An 18,992-nucleotide genomic window follows, 5' to 3' on the forward strand; every position below is an offset into this window, starting at 1 on the left:
CAAGACGAAAAACGCCAAAGTTAATTTAACAAATATAGAGAAGGAAAATTAGTCAAAGTCAGTTACAGGTCAAAAGACTTTCTTTCAAAAAAACAAAAACAAAAATAAAAAAACCTCTCACAATATATGTGAAAAGGGCAAAGCTTAAAAAGCTGGAGTATCTAAGAAACAAAATAATGTTTCTGGAGTAGCAAACAGAAGTCCTAGATTTGTCAGCAAAATGCTCTTGCTTGTCCCAGATCACAGGTGAAAAAAGATACCTCAGGGGCAGAATAACAATGGACAGCACTGAGAGTCTCAAGTGTGAGTTCCAGCTCTAAAGATACAGCAAGGCCGGGTGCCGTGGCTCGGGCCTGTAATCCCAGCACTCGGCCAAGGCAGGCGGATCACCTGAGGTCAGGAGTTTGGGACCAGCCTGGCCAACATGGTGAAACCCCATCTCTACTAAAACTACAAAAATTAGCAGTGCATTGTGGCACAAGCCTATAACCCCAGCTACTCGAGAAGCTGAGGCAGGAGAATCGCTTGAACCCAGGAGGCGAAGGTTGCAGAGAGCCAAGATTGTGCCACTGCACTCCAGCCTGGGCAACAGAGTAAGACTCTGACAAAAAAAAAACAAAAAAAAAGATACAGCAAGAAACCTTCAGTCTAAAATGTACCTATAAACTCATTTTTCACAGATTATGGAAATATTTTTGATTTTCAAGTTTTGATAACAAAACGAGAATGTGTTACCGTTTAATTCTGAGTCTGCATCGTTCTTGGTTTTTTGATCATTATAGAAAATACAGAAAACACAGAATAAAGAAAAAAAGAGAATGTGATATAGAACAACTTAAGAAAAAATAATTTGGGTGTTATTGCCTCACTATAAAAAACAATAACTAAATAATATATTTTTCATTAACCTAAAATGAAGAATTTAACACAATGATGTTCCCCCCCCGAAATATGCTCAATTAAAAATATCAGAATAGTGTGATATGTATTATGTATGAAATATAATCCAACTAATACTGCAGCATGGTTAGTTTCCATATTACTAAATATGCCTCATGGTTGCATGTAACTTCTCTTTACATTTATTTATAATTCATTTAACCACTCTCACACTCATTTTTTTTTGCTATTAAAAAAAGTACAATTACTGCTTTCACCAAACAAGGATCACTATGAATAATTTTTTAATTTTAATTTTTCTTTTTTTATTGGCCTACTTAGGAATTATACTATGAGTAAGTTTTGACTTGATAAATATTTCTAAATTTGCTTGTCTCAAAATATAAATCAATTTACACAAAAACAGTAGTAATATGAGACTGCCTGTCTTAAACTCTCCCTAAGATTTGGGCATTAACATTTCTTGTTCATTTTTGTCAAATGGCATTTCACTATTTACCTTTCATTCTTCCAAATGAACACTAAAAAATTATCTGGAAAACTGCTTTCAAAAAACGTAGTCGAGAAAGACTGACATATTATAATGCTCAGTCTTATCATCTACAAACATACTATGTCTTTCCAAGTAATCTTCTATATTTCTTAAAGTTCGTAGACTTCTTTTTATTTTCCTGCAGTGCTTGTGGCCTCTGAATACTGTATTGCAAAACTTTTCAGTTTTTTATATGCAAAATTCATGTTATTTTTCAAACAACCCTCCAATTTTTTTTTTTAACCAGATGATTATTTTCTACGGTTTCATAGTCTACAAATTACTACTTTCAGATTATCAATCTCTGAGCACACTTTGTTTCTTTTGGTACATGTTATGGTTCTCTATTCCAGTTTTCTGAGTGGTTTTGATTTCTACTGTGGTCTAATAGAGTTTCTGTGTTCCCACGCATTGGGTGAGGTGGAACCAATGTTGTCTGTGTACAATCAAGAATTGACTTTGGTAAACGTTTCAAAGATAATTGAAAAAAAGGTATATTTCTTTTATAAAAGATATCGAGTTTATCCTATCAATTGTTTTTTATCTTAAATTTTTTTATATGACATTAATATAATCCCTCCTTTCTTTCAATTTATCTGATTCACCTTGGCATATCCTTTTGCTTTAAATCATAACCTTTTAGGTCACTCTTTTTCCAGAGGGATGGGGGTAGGGAGTGCAGGTGTCATCACTGGTACAGAGCTTACACCTGAGAGTACTGGAGTCATGTGTTCTTAACAACAGACACACCTGCCAAGAAATTCATTGTTAGGTGATTTTGTCCTTGTGTCAACATCATAGACACACTAACGCAAACCTAGATGAGATAGTCTACTACACACCTGGGCTATATGATATTGCCTATTGCTCCTAGGCTACAAACCTGTACAGTATGTTCTTGTGTTGAATACTATAGGCAGTTGTAATACAATGGTAGGTATTTATGTATCTACACTTATCTAAACATAGAAGAGGTACAATAAAAATACGGTATAAGGCTGGGCATGGTGGCTCACGCCTATGATTCCAATGCTTTGGGAGGCCAAGGTGGGGGAATTGAGGCCAGGAGTTTGAGACCAGACTGGGCAACACAGCAAGACCACAACTCTAGAAAAACTTAAAAAAAATTAGCCCAGCATGTTGGCACACATCTGTAATCATAGCTACTCAGTAGGCTGAGGCAAGAGAATTGTTTGAGCCAAGGAGTTCCAGGCTACAGTGAGCCATGATCACATCACTGCATTCAATCCTGGGTGACAGACTATGACCTTATCTCTTGAAGGAAAAGAAAGGTATAAAAGATAAACATGGTACACCTATGTAGAGCACTGACCATGAATGGAGCTTGCGGGACTAGAAGTTGCTCTCAGTGAATGAGCGAGTGGCAGGTGAATGTGAAGGCCTAGAACACTCACTGTACTCTACTGTAGACTTTACCAACACTGTACACTTGGGCTACACAGGCCTAGAACACTCACTGTACTATAGACTTTACCAACACTGTACACTTGGGCTACACAGGCCTAGAACACTCACTGTACTATAGACTTTACCAACACTGTACACTTGGGCTACACACGCCTAGAACACTCACTGTACTATAGACTTTACCAACACTGTACACTTGGGCTACACAGGCCTAGAACACTCACTGTACTCTACTGTAGACTTTATCAATGCTGTACACTTGGGCTACACAGGCCTAGAACACTCACTGTACTCTACTGTAGACTTAATCAACACTGTACACTTGGGCTATACTACATTTATTAAAAATCTTTTTCTTTCTTCAGTAATAAATTAATCTGAGCTTACTATAACTTTTTACTTTATAAACTTTTTTTAACCTTTTGACTCTTGTAATAACACTTACCTTAAAACACTAACACATTGTTCAGCTGTACAAAAACATTTCCTTTTTTTATAACCTTATTCTATAAGCTTTGAACTATTTTAATTTTTTTTTACTTTTTAAACTTTTTGTTAAAAACGACGACACAAACACACACATTAGTCTATGCCTACACAGGGTCGGGGTCAGGAATAGCACTGTCTTCCACCTCCATATCAGACCTCACTGGAAAGTATTCAGGGTCAGTAAAGGCACGGAGCTGTCAGCTCTTATGATAACAATGCCTTCTCTGGAATACCTCCTAAAGGACCTACCTGAGGCTGTTTACAGTTAATTTTTTAATTCTTTTTTTTTTGAGACAAGGTCTTGCTTTGTTGCCCTGGCTGGAGTGCAGTAGCAGGATCATAGCTCACATAAACCTCAAACTCCTGGGCTCAAGCTATCCTCCCACCTCAGCCTCCTGAGTAGCCAGGACTACAGGTGCGTGTCACCACATCCGACTATTTTTTGTTTTTATTTTTTGCAGACACAGGGTCTCATTATGCTACTCGGATTGGTCTCAAACTCCTTGTGTCAAGCAATCCTCCTACCTCAGGCTCCCAAAGGGCTGGGACTACAGGCATGAGCCACTGCCCCAGCCAACTTTATTTTTTTTAATAAGTAGAAGGAGAAGGAGTGTGCTCTAAGGATAAAACTATAATATAGTAAATACATAAACGAGCAACACAGTCATTTCTTATCACTATCAAGTATTATATATGGCACAGAGTTACATGTGCTACACTTTGATAGAACTGGCAGTGCCGTAGGGTTTTTTAATACCAGCTTCACCACAAACACATGAGTAATGTGTTGTGCTGCGAAGTTATGACAGGTGGTAGAAATTTTTCAGCTCCATTATAATATTATGGGACCACCACTGTATACACAGTCCATTCTTAACCAGAACATCATTATGCTGCCGTGACAACATTTGTTTGGTTTTCTTGTTTGTTTGTTTGTTTGTTTGTTTGTTTTTAAGACCGGGTCTGGCCCTGTCGCCCAGGTTGGAGTGCAGTGGCACAATTATGGCCACTGCAGCCTCTGCCTCCCGGGCTCAAGAAATTCTCCTACCTCAGCCTCCCGAGTAGCTGGGACTACAGGTATGTGCCACCACGCCTGACTAATTTTTGTATTTTTAGTAGAGATGGGGTTTCACTATATTGGCCAGGCTGGTCTCAAACTTCTGAGTTCAGGTGATCCTCCTGCCTTGGCCTCCCAAAGTGCTGGAATTACAGGTGTGCACTGCTGCGTGCCTACATTTGTTTCTTAACTGTGGATCTATTCCAGGAGAGTGGAGTCTCAACAATTACTAATTATTAGTTATAATATATCTGCCTTTCTTCTTCACACTTTCATCTGGTAAGCACCTGATAAACCGAAATAAGGTTTTCTCTGACCACCAGTTGATGAATCTCTGCTACTTTTAGAAATAGAAATACCTAAAATATTACAATACTTTCTAGGGTCATGAAAATCTTTTGGGTATTAATGACAGTGTGGGTTACATGAATATGCATTTATCTATACTCAAATATCATCAAATTATATCCTTAAATATATGCATTTTATCTTTTATACAATATACCTCAAAGTTCAGAAACTATTAGGGGGAAAAACTAAGTATAGCTCAAGGAGTAACTGCGTCTGTGCCCTATGTAGAAAACACACTGGTGATACAGACAAACATTAATTTATTTACAAAGTCATATTTGAGTACAAAATATTGTGCCATCGTATTTTGTAACATGGTAAATATCCCTTTATACTGCACCAAAAATTAGAGTTAGGCTTCAAGATGATTTTTACATACCTTATTATAATAAACCTACTATTATCCAACTGATAGGAGATAAAACAAAAAGCACCCCTGGGAGAAGTTTACCATTCAGGTAAAATAAACGCTTTGTTCTTTGAGATCTGGAGTGATAACCGTCCGCTTATTAAACAAAAAGCTTATTTTTTCCTATACATAACCTTTACAGTACAGAAGTGCTCCTGACTTGAAAATCCCTCTACCACCTGAGGATTAAAACACTTTAAATATTCAAATCTAACTCCTTAAGTTTGAACCATACTTCCCATCACAGATCTGAAGTAGTCTGTGAACTATCGAGGAAGACAGGGCCATTCACAGGGTGGTCATTCACTCAGTTTGGGGAAAGAGAGTATCTTCTAATCTCTTAGGATTTTGCTGAATGACATTTGCTAGGGGAAAGTTTTAAACATTTATTGGAGACACTCCAGGAAAATAGAGGGCAATTTACTGGCATGTGTGATTGTCAAGTGGGAGAATATGTCAATCACCTAATTATCATTATTCATTAAGGAGGGCTTTCAAATACACTGTAAATGAAACATGTGTAAAGTAGCCATGAATTCCAAGTATATTATACTGTGCAGACACAGAATAAAAACTTTTTTCAAAATACATAATTTACTTGAAGGAGTTTCCTTTCTTAAATACATTCTCTATGAAAAGCAATTTGTACTGACCCAAGTTACCACATCTTCCATGGTCCTTTTAGAAGAGATATTTATTCAAAAGCAGCAAGATAATGGAAACCAAGTGTTTTACTCTAAGCTAATGTTACACAAAATCACTAAGATAATTTTTTATTTCATCCCAGTACTCTCCTTTCCATTGAGTCCTCCAGGCCTCAACCCAAACCCCCTCACCAGTAACCATAAAATAATAATTCTTTTTTATGTGCTACTTAGTCTCAGAAACAAACTGTGGAGTCCCAAAATCAGGTCAGCTGACAAAATTAGCCTTCCTCAACTACACCTATAAGTACCAGTGGATCCAGGCCATTCCTACATCCATTCACCACTGTCCGGCCCTTAAGAAGGACTATATTTAGCTCTTCAGAGCCCTTGGCAGAAAGAGATAAACATTAAAAAACAAAACATTATTTTGAACTGAATTGATACTGTAACAAAAAAGTAACATTTGACTCTTTAAAACATTGGAAAACACTTACATGGTCTGACCCTCAGCAACACGAAAACATATTTGAAGCAATGAGATTAATGCTTATATAGGCTTTTGTTTGTTTTGAGACAAGGTCTTGCTGTCACCTAGAGTGGAATGTAGTGGCGCAAGATCACAGCTCACTTCAGCCTTGACCTCCCGGGCTCAGGCAACTCTCCTGCCACAGCCTCCTGAGTAGCTGGGCCCACAGGTGCATGCCACCATGCCCAGCAAATTACTGTATTTTTGGCAGAGACAGGGTTTCGCCATGTTGTCCAGGCTGGTCTGAAACTCCTGAGCTCAAGCAACCTGCTCACCTTGGCCTCCCAAAGTGTTGGGATTACAGATGTGAGCCACCACACCAGCCTATACCGGCCTTTTGTTAATGGCACTGGTAATATTGGCTCTTCCCCTTAGACGGTGAGGTTAGCCACTCTTGAACTAAAAGAATGCATGTATAACATACAAACCTAATGTCTGAATCCCCAAACTATAGACTTTAACCCAAATTGGTGAAACATAAAGGAAAAGGAAAAGAAACTTTAAATTGTTTTTAGGCCTGCTGTTTGGATATTACAGGAACCACTGTGATTTATATTTGGCCTGAGGGTATAAAGATCTATGACTTTATTTATGGCTTGGTTAAATCTTTTCAAAACACAAGAGCCACCTATTCATAATATTAAGAAATGAGGTGATTTAAACCTTAATACACTCTGCTAATATACTGTTCTCTTCAGCAGAAACGTGTAGGAGTATGTTAGGGACAATCTCTCAATTATGAGCAAATTTACAACTTCAATGCTGTCTTCTTAAATTACATGCCATCATTTACAACCCAAACATCATTTAAGAGTTTGTAAGTTTAAAAGGAGAACAAAACAAAAACCCCTAACAACTCATTATCATTTAAGCCAGAGTTGCACCGAGTTACCCTTTCAATTGTCTAAATAAATTCTAGACATGGCAGCCTACTGAATAAATAAAAGCAATTGACAATCCCACTCTACAGAAAAGCAAAAAAGCACAAACATAAAATCAAGAGACCACACCAAAGTAGCATTATGGAGAAGAATAAACATTTTCAGGACAGAAAATGTTTAAGAAAAAGAGCAAAGAAGAACAAAGGTAGGTACATTAAATGCGCAAGGAATGCGCGGAACTGTTGAAAGGTGGGGTCTAAAAAGGCTGTGACCTGCTTTCTAAGTAAAGCCTAGTCCAAAAATGTCTTGTGACCAGATCAATTTCCATTCCTTCTGGAAAGATGGAAGAGATAAGCCAAGCACGTGGAGCTATGAGGACACAGTGGATAATGATCAGTACATAGAGAACTTGCTACGTCGAAGGATTCAGATATTAAGTAGAGCAATTAAAGAATTTCTCCAGTGACATCAATCTCAAACAGACAGATGTTCTCAACATTTCACCCAGCAACTCTCCCAGGCCATCCTCAGAGCAGGCTCAGGGAGGGGGTACTCTCTTGCTTCCTGCTTTCAAAAAGGGTGCTGCCTCCATTTAGTGATGTTTATAAAAATGGCAGCGGTTTCCTATTTGAATGTTAATTATTGTTATGACACACAAGGTAATTTAACTTGCTTCGGTAATTGATTCATCCTTCTAATTAGATGTAGTTATTGGAAAATCTTCCAGAGCATAGCAACAGTTCCAAAGGTGAAACGGCAGGAGGAGGGGCTTTCCCATAGGATCGCAACTGTAAATCTGGGCTGGATGTTCAATTGCCAGTCACTGGAATGAACAATGCCAGGGATCAGAGATGGTCCTTCTGGAATCAAGCCGGTGGCACCCATCACCTTCAAGAATTTGATGATTCAAGAGGAAGGTAAAGCCCCAAAAGATGGTTGGAGCTACTCTGAAAAGAAGATTAAAGACTGAACTTGAATGAACCCAGGAACAATACCACACAACACCATTTTTTTTTTTTTTTTTTTTTGAGATGGAGTCTGGCTCTGTCGCCCAGGCTGGAGTGCAGTGGCAGGAGCTTGGCTCACTACAAGTTCCACCTCCCGGGTTCAAGCCATTCTCCTGCCTCAGCCTCCCAAGTAGCTGGGACTACAGGTGCCTGCCACTATGCCCGGCTAATTTTTTGTATTATCTCTACTAAAAAAAACAACACCATTTTAAATCTCCTAGACCGGGAGTCATTTACATACAGTTGAGAAATGCTGTAGACAGAGTATAAGCCAAAAACACCACTGAAGTGGGAGAGGCCCACTCGAGTTACTTGCTTTGTGGAAGTATTTTCGTGCTTGCCGCCTCATACCTGTTCGATCAATATTTACTGAAATAAGCAAATGAATGAATGGACAAGCGCATGCATGGCTACAGAATAATAATAGGCAGACCCACTCCATCTCTCTCATTACGGCCTCCTCAGCAAGCAGACCTTTTTTCTTAATTTGAAGGTCCCCAAAGTGAGCGAGTTTCGATCAACAGAAATTTCTTTGTCTTTAATTAAACTGAGCTGCCACTGCTTCTTCTGTGAGGTCTAAGTGCCGGCCTGCAGCCATGTTCTACTGCTAGCCAGAAGGGAAAGACTGAATCATATTTGTGACCAAAAAAAAAAAAAACCCATTAGACTCCAATGAACGCAGGGCTGGTGGCTGATGACTGCAGCGATCCCTATGAGGAGCACGGATTGATACTACCAAACGGACACATTAACTGAAACTACCCAAGCCTTAGGGGAATGGCCAGAGGCCCCTGTAGGGAACAGTTCAAGTCAACCTTTTCCTGCTTCCATTGCAGGATGGAGGATTCAAGGACTCAGACTATATAAACCAGTTCAAGGCCATGCAGGAATGTATGCAGAAATACTCAAACCTCTATCTCCAACAGGAAGAGGAGGAGGAGGAGGAGGAGAAGTAGCCAGCAGAACAAGCAGAAGAAACAGCTTCCAGTGAGGTCACTGCACCCAATGAAAAGGAGGGCTCAGGCTAATGAAAGCCACAAGGCACTGGGCTCCAGTCCTTCCACTTCAGAGTGATACGGACCTTCGCAAAAGGCCTTTCAATTGCCCTCCAAGAAAGCATCTTTCCCTCTGTTGTCCTCTTCACTGTAATGCACAAAATAACATATTTTGGTGATGAGGGGTCTTGATCTCTTGACATACACACTGAAAAAATGGGGGTTGTATGTACGTGTGTCCTACATATAAATCTGTCAGCAAATGTTGCCACCATTGAATTCTATTTTCTTAGATTGCCCTCAATTTTGCGACTTTGAAATAACGTGCTGAATAATCTCAGCAACCAAAAATCATCATCCAGGAATGTTTCTTATGAGACAGCTGATTTATTCTTATTCATTAGATCCCTTTTAGTAGATGATTTAATACCCCTTTGGGAAATGTAATAGAAAGAAAAACATCTTTTAAAAGTTCTGGAGTGAGGCCACTTCCCCTAGAAGAAGCCAGATGGTCAGATACATATTTCTCAAAACCGATCTTAACCTCGAGTGTATAAGGGGATAGTACATTTCATTCCTGGTAAATTTTGGTTTCCATGTTGGCATTGAGCTCCAGGCTTTCTATGTGTGGACAGTGGAGATCTGGACCCTCCCATCCACAGTCTCTTTCTAAGTGAAGGGAAAGATTGGTTTTTGCTGTTCCTTGTTATTCCAAAAGCTCTGGTCTGGGGCCCATGTTCACACTGGCTCTCAGTCTGGTCAGATGCAATGTTCTTCAAAGGTGGGGACCTACTCGTTATCAGAGTAGCAAAAGAGGAAAAGAGTACCAAAACAGGAAAAGGTGTGAATTAAGTACTCAGTTAAAAGGAAACATGAGAACAGCTGTGGTGGCTCATGCCAATAACCCCAGCACTTTGGGAGGTCAAGGCGGGAGGATCACTTGAGCCAAAGAGTTCAAGACCAGCCTGGGCAATATAGCAATATAGCTAAAAAAATTAGCTGGGTGTGGTGGTGCATGCCTGTAGTCCTAGGTACTCTGGAGGCTGAGGTGGGAGGATCACTTGATCCCTGGAGGATGAGGTTGCAGTGAGTCGTGATTGTGCCACCGCACCCAGCCTGGGTGACCCTGTCTGAAAAAAAAAAACAAAAAACATGATTTCTAATACAGATATATTAGAAAATATATATCTATATATAGTAGAAAAAATATATATACACATATATTAGAAAATATATATACATATATGTATATTAGAAAACATAATCTCTCTATATATATGTGTGTATATATAAACTACTTATTCTATCTTATACTTTCCACTCAAGGTCATGAAGATTTGATTTTGGAGACTGATGCAAATGTTTGCCACCTGATTTTAACACTCAGGAGAGTTAGGCCGGGCGTGGTGGCTCACGCCTGTAATCCCAGCACTTTGGGAGGCCAAGGCAGGCAGATCATGAAGTCAGGAGATCAAGACCATCCTGGCTAAGCATGGTGAAACCCCATCTCTACTAAAAATACAAAAAAATTAGCTGGGCGTGGTGGCAGATGCCTGTAGTCTCAGCTACTCCAGAGGCTAACGCAGGAGAATCACTTGAACCTGGGAGGCAGAGCTTGCAGTGAGCCGAGATCACACCACCACACTCCAGCCGGGACGACAGAGCAAGACCCCATCTCAAACAAACAAACAAACAAACAAAAAAACTCAGGTGAGCAGAAGAGAATGGATAATCACTATAACTAGTTTCCAGCAAGAGATTCCTCCCTTTATAAACACTCCCCAGAACTGACATAAACAGAGACAGAGGTGTAAGGAGCCATAAAGAGATGTGATGTGCTTTAAAAGCAACAAAATATCAGGCAAGGAATATATTCTACTATAATATGTACATCATATGGGTTCTATTTGTTTCCTACAGATAAAGCGATCACTTAGCTATGAAAATTACTATCATTCATCTCTCCACACGCATCCCCATCCTTGAGAAGTGGTAGGAACCATGGGCCTCCGGGATGTGTAAACAAGTGCTCTTGTGAACAGAGGTTTCATTCCACTGAGAGAAATGCCTATGCAAAGCAGTATCTCAAGAGAACAAGGCAAATCAACGTCTCACCTACAGTATATTTTAAAAATGTATAATACGAATGATTCCACAGAAGGACAAAGGTTTCCTGTGCTCTCCATCCAACCTTCAAACAGCCACACTAGTCTCAGCTCCAATGGAATTAAGAGGTATCCTTGACATTATACTCAGCTGTGATGTAAGGAATCTGTGTACTTACAAAACTCATGCAAAGTATTTCAGGCTGTCAGCTGACATCCCCTCCACTCCCCACAGCTGAGACTATTCAGTAATGGCAGTACATCTGACATCCTGTCTGACATCTAGAGGACTCAGGAAATTCAAAGAAAATATTATAAATTGTATCATTTCATGATTCACACTTAGTGCAACCAAAGATCTCCTCTATACAAAAACACAGGAAATGTCAGAATACCCCATAGGTATGTGATTTTTCTTAACTTGTATGGTTTTATTTATAAGAAATAAATTCAGTTACTGAATTATGAAACAGACACATAGGGGTCCCCTTTGGGATCTAGTCCTTAAGATGAGTTCAAGAGGATGAAGGACGTCCATCTCTGAGATATATTAGTACTTCTACAACCTGTGTGCCAAGTACCAGTGTGCTAACATATCCTCCAGATACACAGACACAACTTAAAGCAGAGAAGCCAGGTAGAGAGATTTGAAAAATGAATTCTAACACTAGCATACTAAATTCCCAAATAAATTGTTTAATCACATTGTACCTTCATTTCCCCAATGATAAGGTAGAGATAATTACCTTTGCTTATTTCACAGAGGGCATTTTTAATAATAAAAATAATTATTTGAAATCTTTAAAGAAAGAGCACTATTTTAACCTACTTATATAAGAAACAGAAAGAGAAAATTGAGTTAACAGTCTCAAATTCTGCCAAATTAATCTAATTTTTAAAAAGAGAGACCGAGTGAAAACTCACCACTGTTGTTCTCATCATAACTGAAATCCAGCACATTAAAGAGAGAGAGAAAGAGATCAACTTTTAAAACTTTTAAAACTCCATCCCTGGTAGCCACAAACACTCTTATCAGTTCCCCATTGAAAAACTCTCTTTGCCATCTCCCTTCCTTCCCCTTTCTCCTATTACCTCAGCCTTCACTCCACTTACTCTTCCCATCTCTTGGCTTTTCTATCACCTCTTCCTCCCTGATAGTTATGACCTCACTCCCACTGTCACACACAGAACTGATCCAAAAGGGACCTAAGAATGACTCTAACCAATCTCCCACACAGTAAAAAAGACAACTGAAGACTGAAGTGATAACGTCACAGGCTCAGGGTCAGGTAGCCACTTACATGCAAAGCTGGGTCCTCACCTAGGCATATGACTCCCAGTACAGTGCTCCTTCCAGTACCCCACACAACAGTCTACCTAGGCCTGTTCACCAGCCTTATCCAAGAAATACATTTATGAAACAGTTAGATGCACTTTGTTGTTCTTCCACCATATAAAGCGCTCTGAGTCACAATTAGAAAAATAAGATAAAACTGATGACAGCAATCAGATTAGAATCCTGTATCTGGAAGACACCTTAAAACTTTAACCTTCTTTACCCATAATCCATTTTATCCAGGAAGTAAGACTCAGGAGGTCATTTCCACAATACCTCTCCTCCCCAGACACTCATTCCAATGTTCAACATCACTTCCATTGGTCAGACCTAAATCCTTCCTAATGATGATACTGAAGCAAAATCACAACACCAGGTTTTCCAGACCCGGCTGAGAAGACACTAACTGAGGCCCTAAGTACAAAGGAGCATACTTCATATAGAGAAGACACAGTTAGCACATTGCTAAATTTCTCTACACGCTCATTTTTAGCAGATTAAATAATTTTAGCCCCTTTAACTTTATCTTCTAAGTATATTTTTGGCTTTTATCTAAGGCCCCTTTAAATTGTCCACGTTGCTTTTTGAAAGCTAGAGTCCAGAACCAAGGACAGGTAGCTAAAGTGTTTCATGTAAGAGCAACTCCATCAACAAAAGTATTGCGAAGTCTGTACGAGCCCAGGGCAATCAATGAAATCTGCATGTAAAAGAGGCAGTTTTCCAGACAATACTTCTCAATTAGACTAACTTACAAACTTGAGGAATAACGAGAAACTACAAAGAAAACATCAACTGAGTCTTCAAAGCATTTTCAAGCACAAACCCTAATACAGTTTACTGGATGCCATTTAATTGGGCAGCTCTAAGCATGTAGCTAAATACAAGAAGGTTGGCATAAGAAATAAAAAAGCAAACAATGTCCAAACTAGATCCCTTAAATACTGTCAGAACAAGGTTACGAAGAAGCAAGGTGAGAAATCAGGGAAAATGCAAATAAGAATTCCATTTCCTATAAGATAAAGAAAGATAAATAAAAATCCTGACTAGCTAGGGGAGTATGTCCAGCACCAAAAAAAAAAAAAAAAAAAAAAAAAGGTAATTATTTCATGTGTGCTCCTGGTATAAAGTCTTGAAAATAACAAGGCTGCTAAATTGCAAACATCAGGGAAGTGAAGTAGTAGCTGAAAAGATTATGAAAATTGAGATTTCCAAACCGAATTTGAAAAGGAAACAGGTAAAATGAGGTCAGGACATCACAGATGAGAAAGAAGCTTCTACTATTTGGCTGGCTGTTTTAAATTAATAACCTGGAATATTAGCAGGTTTAAAGTCCTATAAAAATGACACGGAGGGAGAAGTAAATGCGGTAGAAACAGCAGTGTTTACATCTTCATCATAGAAAGGTATTACTAAAAGGATTTACAAGGTGCTAACATGATACATATCAAAGCCAAAGCGCTTTAATAAATGATGAGAAAAGGCATTAGGCATGAAGTAAAGCCGAAGGGCTTGAAATAATTCCACCTATCCACGTACCAGATTATTTTAAACCAAGTAAGCCGCTCCAAGATCCACAAAAGATCAGGTTTTACTTTTCCCTAAGTGGCAGTGTTCCCATGAGCACCAAAGCATTAAAGGCAGTTAGGTAGAAAAACCAAGAGTTAAAAGAATATAAAACACTAGTCCTTTCTGGGATATTGTTACACATGCTGAAAGAATCTAAATATATATATCATGACCCAAAGAGGTCCCAGGTTTAAAATCCAAAAAGAAAGAAAAGCAAGTATATTGCCCTTTTTTCCTATTGGGAAAACCTTGTAACCACTGAAAAATTAGAACAGATAAATAGGAATGGGTCAGTATAATTAGTATCTTCTAATTATAGAAGCACCCTGATTGGCATCAAACTCACCAACTCTTGGCTGTCTTCAACAATGACCAGGCCTCCTCTGGGGAGACTACTTCTTGCCATCCTCAATCTGTACCTCAGATGTGTGACTTCTTGCTTCTAACAGTATCACAGATTATGGACTAAATGTTTGTGTCCTCCCAAAATTCTTACGTTGCAGCCCTAACCCTCTGGTTCTATTTGGAGAAGGGGCTTCTCAGACAGTAATTAAGGTTAAATGAGGTCATACGGGTGGGGACCTGATACAATAGGATTAGTGTCCTCATAGGTAGAGACCAGACAGCTCACTGACCTGCTCCCTTCCTCCCTGTGTGCTTGCATGAGGAAGGGCCATGTGAGGACTTAGCAAGAAGGCACCATCTGCAAGCCAGGGCGAGAGTCCTCACCAGAAACCTAGTGGGCCAGAACCTTGTCTTAGGCTTCTAGTCTCGAAAACTGTGAGGAATTAAAAATTTCTGTTTTTTAAGCCACCCAGTCTGCGGTGTTTTGTCATAGCAGCCTGAGGTGACTCAGACATACCTACCACATTGATGCTTAATAGTGACTACCCAAACAGCAGGAATAAAAGTTTCAGTTTGTTTCTTACATTTCCTAATGCAATGCTCTGTAAGGTTGGATGTTTTAGAAATGCTTTTTGAACTTAATAATGGTTTTGAAAAGTCACGGACTTCAATAACAGCCATCATTTTCTATAAGCACTAATGGTGTTATATGCCAAGAATTTTTAAAGGCAAATAAATTTTTCTTCTTATCTAAAAAGCTGCCTGGAGAATGCTCACCCTTCCTTTACTCACTACTGAAAACTGTCAATAGCAATTCAAGTAATATAATTCCTTTTTTTTTTTTTTTATGGAGGCAGAGGCTTGCTCTATCCCCCAGGCTGGAGTGCAGTGGCACGATCTCAGCTACTGCAACCTCTGCCTCCCGGGTTCAAGCGATTCTCCTGCCTCATCCTCCCGAGTAGCTGGGATTATAGGCGCCTGCCACTAGGCCTGGCTAATTTTTGTACTTTTAGTAGAGACAAAGTTTTGTCATGTTGGTAATTCCTTTTTTTTTTTTTTTTTTTTGAGACGGAGTCTTGCTCTGTCGCCAAGGCTGGAGTACAGTGGTGCGATCTCGGCTCACTGCAAGCTCCACCTCCCGGGTTCATGCCATTCTCCTGCCTCAGCATCCCGAGTAGTTGGGACTACAGGCGCCTGCTACCACGCCTGGCTAATTTTTTTGTATTTTTAGTAGAGATGAGGTCTCACCATGTTAGCCAGGATGGTCTTGATCTCCTGACTTTGTGATCTGCCCACCTCGGCCTCCCAAAGTGCTGCAGTTACAGGTGTGTAAGCCACCGTGCCCGGCCGGTAATTCCTTTTTAAGAATTGCAAACAGCAGAGTATCTTGTATAATGGTAATTTATGTGCACATGTATGCTAAAAATACCAAAAAGAACTTACACAATTTTAATATACATAAGATACTTTAGTTCCTTGATTCTATGCCAATTCACCTGAATATTAACAAACTTAGGACAGTGGACCTTGGGCTTAGAGAATATTAAATTGTAGAATCATAAAATCATAGAATCACAGACTAGAGGTTTGTCTCGGTCAAATCTCACCATTTTTTTAAAATGAGGAAAACCAGAGCTCAGTACCTTGCTCAAAGTAACATAAATAGTTCCCTTAATTCCCAGAGTTGTGTTTTTTTACTGTATTGTTAAGAAATAATTTTCTGTAAAGTAAAATAATGATTCTCAAAATTAATAAAACACATACAAAAGATTTAACTCACTAATTAGGGAACTAGTAAGATGCTAAGTCTGATTTTTAAAAGAATTCAAAGAAGAAACAAATATATAAGCATCAGAAATGCCAGCAAGATGTAAAATGTGCAAAACTAGTCAATATGCATAGGACAATAATCTATTGCATTCTCCAAACCAATTGGCATTTTATGGACAAGAACCATGTGCTTTACTGTCTATTTTTTACAGCACACACAATTCTGGCACAGCTCAAAGACAGTGAAAGGCGGTGCTGACCTGATGGCTGGGCTAGACAGAACATGCTTTTTTTTTTTTAATCATTTCAAAGTCTTTCCTCACAGTCCTTACCACGCACAAGTACTCTGAAACTAGAGAACGCACGGTGGGTGAATTTAAAAAACAGAATTTAGAATTCTTGTTTAATTGCTAACTTTCCGAAAGGCCTCAGAAAAAGACCCAAGTTCATTTCATATCAGCCCCAAAACTAAGAGACAATGAAAACTCGACCTCTGAGAGCCTGGCACTGTCAATGTTTATAGCACTTCTCCTCTCGAAATGACCCCTCTGAATACTTACAATAATCCCACCAGGGCAAAAGGTTCACAACAGCAGTTCCTCAGCCAAGTCGTGGGAAAGGCTGTATTAAATTCCGGTCTTCTGCTTCCCAGTCTCACACTCTCCCCACATCACAGGCATAGCTACCTCACAGGAGAACGTTTCTAAAGCCCCTTAGAGTCATTAGGCAAGAGGTCTCACAGAACAACCTTTCATTGTGACTGAAGAGATGAAATGTAAAATGAGGAAACACAAGAGAAGAAATGGTCTGCTACACAAACATACAAAGTAGGTGTGATGTGCTAAACAACGAGGTGATATGCTGATGGAGCTCAACTCTGATCCCAGTTCCACAGCTCCAGTCAAAGGATCTGCGTTTAAGAAAGGAGAAACAAGGCGGCTCACACCTGTAATCCCAGCACTTTGGTGCAGTGGCGCACACCTATATTCCCAGCTACTCGGGAGGCTGAGGCAGGAGAATGGCGTGAACCTGGGAGGCAGAGCTTGCACTGAGCAGAGATCATGCCACTGCACTCCAGCCTGGGCAACAGAGTGAGACTCTGTCTCAAAAAAAAAAAAAAAAAAAGAAAAGAAAAGAAAGGAGAAAGAAATGGGAATGAAGAGTGGAAAACGTATCAAATGAGGATTCAAAAGCACTCTGAGAAAACAATAAGGTTCTTATGTACTGTGTTCAGGCAAAGAAACACAAGACATAGACATGAAGAGAATGGAAAGCAAGGAATAATTTTTAAAACTAATTTGGCACAATGTTTTTTCTTTTAAAATGCTCAAGAGGATCATTGCAGAAAACATTCAGAAAACACAATGGTAAAGCAAGTTGCTCAGGGATTTTTCAATAGCTCCACTGTGAAAAAACAAGCACATCTTAAAACTACAAGCTTTGAAACTTTTAAATTTCTTAATTAAAATATTTCTAGATTCAGTTCATTTCTAAGCAAGACTGCAGCCCTAAAGAGACCAGTAAATTTTTATTCATCTTTTTTGAAACAAACATGATTAACGAGTCATTGTTTGAATAGAAAACTATGAATTAAACTAACAAGGAAACAACCCCACAATAATGGAACCCATTCCTTGGAGATAATGACAATGCAAAGTACAAGAAACCCATTTGGAAGCATTAGTTTCATGTGAGCACTTGTTGATGTAAATATTACAAGAAGTCCCCCTAAGAACAGCTCTCTTCATTGTCGTATCAATAGTCTTGGTGGCTCACATTTCTAACATGCGCTGAGGGCCGTCTTGATAAAAAGTATCTAGTAGACCTCTTGGTGTCAAGTTGTAAAACTTGAACTTGTTTTGGGATTTTTAAGAATGAATAATAAACATTGATTTATTAATTTACAATAAAAAAACTAATGAGTCAAAGGACCGGACACTCAGCCTGTGACCTTCATGTTTTCTCCCTGCATAGGAGGTCAAACTATAATCAGAATATTGTCGTGTTTGGCACTACAGCAAGAGCAACGAGTTGCATAAACCATGAAGCAAACAGACTATTCATTCATCCAGCACGTCCTGGCCTAGAGCTAGAAATACAGCAGCAAACAGGAGCGATCAGAGTCCAGATTGGACTCCGAAAAGAGGATCTCCTTGCCACAGGAGCTGTGCAGTAGGGTCCTAGTTCTAGCTTTCTCTGGCCTAGATAATGCTTAATGGAGCCCTGCGAATATTCACTTCACTGACTTTTTAAAAAATATTTTTATGTAACATAAAATTTTCACTTTAACCATTTTAAGTGTACACTTCAATGGCATTAAATTCAAAATATTGTGTAACAATTACCACTATTTCCAAAAGATTTTTGTCATCCCAAACAGAAACTCTGTAGTAAGTTTGCTTTTTAAAAGTGCCACAAGTTATTAACATTTGTGGTTGACATTTTTTTTTTTTAATATCTGTGTTAAGAGCTCGATTATAGGCCTGCCCATAATGTGTTTCTTTAAGAGGTCTGTGGCCAGGCGTGGTGGCTCACACCTGTAATCCCAACACTTTGGGAGGCCGAGGTGGGTGGATTGCTTGTACTCAGGAGTTTGAGACCAGCCTGGGCAACATGGTGAGACCCTATCGCTACTAAAAACACAAAAA

General features: G+C 39.2%; 1 protein-coding gene and 1 pseudogene across 2 annotated transcripts in view; one reads left to right on the forward strand and one right to left on the reverse strand.

The window, feature by feature from the left end:
• SMYD3 (SET and MYND domain containing 3) overlaps positions 1 to 18,992 on the reverse strand; it is a 745,729-nt gene that overhangs the window by 409,687 nt on the left and 317,050 nt on the right. The window lies entirely within an intron of this gene.
• Positions 8,824 to 9,255, forward strand: LOC129458804 (mitochondrial intermembrane space import and assembly protein 40-like; annotated as a pseudogene).

The sequence above is a fragment of the Symphalangus syndactylus genome, chromosome 19, assembly GCF_028878055.3.
Source record: "Symphalangus syndactylus isolate Jambi chromosome 19, NHGRI_mSymSyn1-v2.1_pri, whole genome shotgun sequence".
In the NCBI taxonomy this organism is placed as follows: domain Eukaryota; kingdom Metazoa; phylum Chordata; class Mammalia; order Primates; family Hylobatidae; genus Symphalangus; species Symphalangus syndactylus.